We start from the raw sequence: 4650 nt of genomic DNA on the forward strand, positions 1-4650 counted from the left end.
GAAAAAAATCGAATTAACCCAAAAAATTTGGGATCAACAAAAATTTTGTTTTACTATTGAAATTTAATTTACCTCGGGACCCGAACAGTTTATCCCCTCTGAATTTAAAAAATTAAAGATAAATACCAAAAAACCAAAAAAACTAACGACCTTTTTCACCCTATTTTACCATTTAAATTTTATTTTCCCCGCTGGGAAAAAGAAGGGAATAAAACCCCAACAGATTTTCTTGCACTGAAAATAATAAAAAATATCACCCAATAAAATACTGCCCAGCCAAAAAAAATTATAATTTCCCCTCAACTGTTTTTTTTTCATGGTTTTTAACTGATGAGAAGAGCACCAAAAAGATTTTTTATATAACCAACATTAAAAAATGTTTACCCCAACAAAATCTTTTTAAAATTTAAAAAATTTAAATTTTGTTTTCCCCATCCTGTTTTTTTTAAGAAACTGAACAGAACGACTAATGCACCTGACAAAACATTTACTTTTACTGAATAAAATACGTCGGCACCCCAACAAAAGCACTTCCAAAAACTGAGCCAATTAGGGGTTTTACCCTTTATATTGTATTTTCCGGGGCTCTTTAAAAAAACAGAACCAGGTATATCATTTATTTTTAAAATAAACCCGTCCCGGCGTTCCCAAAATATTGCTGGGAAACATATGGGGGTTTTGAAAAGGGATTTTCGAACAAAAAGCCTATTCTTCCCTTTAAGCAGAAAAAACCCAAACCCGTAATTTTGTATTCTTTGGGGGGCCAAAGGGTATAGGGGTTTTAAAACTTTTCGGGGTATTATTGCGGATCTCAAAAAATCATAATATTATTTGAAATAAGTTTCCATTTTACAAAACTAATTTTTGGGCAATAATTTTTCCATGGCGATCATGGGGTTTATTCAAAGTTTACCGAGAAAAAAAAACGTAATAAAAAGCTCTTAGTCACCTATGTAAAAATGGCGGGGTTCCCCTAAACCCAAAATACCGGTATATAAAAAATCTAGCCCCCTTTCTTTAGGGCGACAAAACACACTTGTCTTTCCGGGAGCTATAATATACAATAAATTCCTTTAAGGGGCCACCCCCGGGAAATTAAAACCACCCCGTATTTAGACCCTTTTTTTAAAAAAATGGAATTTTTGTTTTTTTATATCAAAAGGTTTCTTTATCCGAATTAAAAACCAACCCCGGGTTATCCACTTTTAAAACCACCAGACGGTTTTCCCAATTCATTGTTTTTTTTTAATTTGACCTCACTTTTTTAGACCACTGTTATTTAAAGTCAGCCCCCACCTAGATTTTTAAATTTGTTTTTCATTTTCCCGCCCTTTAATGCTTTATGTATGACCTTTATGCTAAAAAATTTTTCCCAAGGGCCATTTATTTATTCAGCCTTCTTTCCCGAATTTTGGGTTTAGTGACGTAAAAACAGATTTTTTCACTTTTATTTAGTTTTTGGTTGTTATTTTTCCTAAACCAAATTTAAAAGGGTTTTAAAATTTCCCCGTGGGTGGGGTTTATCCCTTATGTTAAACCGCTTTTGGGGGAAGGTTTCTCTCATTCTTCGAGTCCCTTTTTGGCTGAAATTTTAAAATAACGCTTTTTTTATTTTTCACCGTTGTCGGGAAACAAATAAAATTTTATGTATTTTAAAATTCCTAAAAATTTCTTTTATACCCAGTCATGATGGAAATTTTTTTCGCCAAAAAAAAAATTAAAAAAAGTTATTTCAAAAAATGTTGTATTTTCTTTTGTATAAACTGATTTTCGTGTCAATGGCCCCCTCGGGTTCGAACCCGGAAAACCCTTTGTCCAAAACCCCTCCCTTTAATTTTGCAAATTTTTTGGAAAATAATTCAAAGTTTAACATTTTAAGATTAAAAAATTTTTTTTTTCAGGGAAAGAACATGGGCTTAATTATCGACGTTTTTACTGCTATCAATACCCATCTCAGGGCTGAAAAAGCCCTAAAATTTAGGGAAAACTATATATAAGGAGCTGTCGAGCCCGCTACTTCCTTTTTGTTCCCGGGAAACCCATGAGAAAAAAATAGCTGCTTTATTTAATTTTTAAATTTTTGTTAAAATCTTAATCTAGGTTTTTTAATTTTCCCCCCCTCCGAACCTTTTTTCCCGCTGTCTTGTTTTTCATTTAGGAGTCAAACTATCACAAAAGCTTTGTCTGATTGGGGACACATGTTTTTTTGCTGGGGACGGAGTCCTAAATAACGTCCAAATTCTAAACGAATAGACATTAGTCAATTTCTTGATGCCCAAACCCTTTTTCGGTGCTCTTTCCCAAACTTGATTTGGATTTAAAGGACCCTCAAAAAGTTTGGGGGTAATTAACGGGGAAAACATAAAACGTGTAAAAAATTGTCGGTTTTCATTTTTAAATTGTGTTAATTTTGCAAATTTCCCTATTTGACTAAATCCCCCTCAGCTGAAATTTAACATAAACGTTTTTTTTATTTTGCGACCGTTGTCGGAGAAATAAATTTTGATGTTGGATTTTTAAAATTTTTTTAAAATTTCTTTTTATACCCATCATGAGGAAAATTTTTCGCCAAAAAAAATAAAAAAAATTATTACAAAAAAGTTGTTTTCTTTTGTTTTAAGACTGATTTGCATGTACAAGGGGCCCCTCGGGGTTTGAAACCCCAGACGGTTGGGGTAAAATCCTTCCCCCCAAAGTGATACGCCCCCGTAAAAACTCTACCCAAAAAATATTTTTAATATTTTAAAACCCCGAATTTACATTTGTTACAACCCATAAAATGGTTTTTTGAACAATTTTTTCGTATATGAAAAAAAATACCATTTTTCCCTCAAGTCTCAATAAAATAAAATTGGGAGACTTTCCCAAAAAGTTTAAACCCCGATCACCCTTGTATAATAAAACTTTTTAAATCATTTTTTAATTTAAAACCCTTTCCCTGACTTTTCCCGGGGGTTTAAAACAATAGAAAAAAAGAATTATCTCCTAGATGCTCAGAATAAAATTTAAATTTTCATTTAATGGGTGAAATCAAAATTTAATTAAAACCGAAAGTAAAATTTTTTCTTTGTCCAACCCAAAACGGGGCCCGAGCCCGGCTCTGGGTGGAGGGGCTTGTCAAAACCTGTATTTAAACGGTGTAATTGCTTTTCGATTTGATATCTACTCGAGCATTAAACCTCATGTCCCGCGTATTAGCTGCTCGTTTAAAAAAAATTTATTTTAATTTAAAAAATTACCAAAAATGCAAGGGTTTGGTTTCCCAATTTTTTTATTTAAAATTAATCCCCAATTTTGAAATATTTAATTTGGAATGAGGATTATTTAAAGTCGAGGTTAAAATATTAGTCGAAAGCATGTAACCGTTTTGGTACCGCTTGACAAGCGCTCCACGCAGGCCGGGGCAGGGCCCCAAAAGGTTGGACAGAACCCAAAAAATTTTCTTTCGGTTTTTTAAATTAAAATTTTTATTTTATATTTCAAATTTTGGGTTATTTAAAGTTTTCTGATTGCATCTTTGGAGAAATTCTTTTTTTCATTTTATTTTTCAAACCGGGGAAAAATCCCCGGGAAGGGTTTATTTAAATAAAAGATTTTTAATTTTTTATACAAGGGAATCGTGTTTAATTTTGGGGTTTTGCAATCCTTTACTTTTGAGATTTATTTTGGGATACGGTATTTTTTTTTTATATTTCTTAAAAATTTTTTCGAAAAAACCCTTTTTATCGTTTTTGGGACAGATGTACAATTTCGTGTTTTTAAAAATTAAAATAGTTTTGGTAGAGGTTTTTAAATGGGGGTATCACGTTGGGGGCAGGATCTGGGCCCCCAAAACCCTCTGTGGTTTTTTGAAAAACCCGCAAACCCTTTGTTTCCCGAACCTTTTTTATTATGCATTTATTTGGGGGAAAAAAAACTATTCTTAACTAAAAAAATGTCAATAAAAATTTAATAATTGAAAAGAGTCGGTTTTCCATGTAATAATTTAACTTCTTTGTTTAAAAAAACATGCAAAACAGATTTTTATATTCTCAAAAAACTTTTGGGTAACCTTTAAAAGACGGGAGTTTAAAAATGAAAAAAAAAAGATCTTTCTCACAAAGTAAAGGGGCAGCCTTCCCCCCAATTTTTTCCTTTTTTTCCCCAATTTTGTTTAAACCAAATTTTTATTTGAAGCACAAAATACGATTAAAAAATAAACCCAAATTTAACATTTCTTGAAATAAAAACTTAAAAATTTAAATTCCATTCCCAAAAATTAAAAAACCATTATTTAAACGGGAAAACCCTTAAAGATCTTTTATTTTTTCCCTTTTTTTTTTCAAAATTTTTTAAAAATTTTTGTAAATTAATTTTTTCATAAAAACTTAGGTGATTTACTCCTGAAAAAAAAACCCCGGGTTGTCCCAAAAACAGTACGAAAGCTCTTGTATTTGGGCGGGTTTATAAAAATAAAACCCAAACAAAAAGAGTTTCTAAAACGAAAAACCCCCTTTAAACCCTGGGGATCATTTTAGGAAAGGCCCTCTTCAATCAAAAGCCCCTTTTAAAAAACTATTGAGTGCAGGGTTTTCGCGGTTTAAAGCAATTTGACTCTTTTTTTTTTTTTTCTTTTCAAAAAAGGTACTTTAAAATTATTTTATTTTTTAA

The sequence above is a fragment of the Ruditapes philippinarum genome, unplaced genomic scaffold (assembly GCF_026571515.1).
Source record: "Ruditapes philippinarum isolate M1 unplaced genomic scaffold, ASM2657151v2 ctg8506_1_1_1_1, whole genome shotgun sequence".
Classification (NCBI taxonomy): Eukaryota; Metazoa; Mollusca; class Bivalvia; order Venerida; family Veneridae; genus Ruditapes; species Ruditapes philippinarum.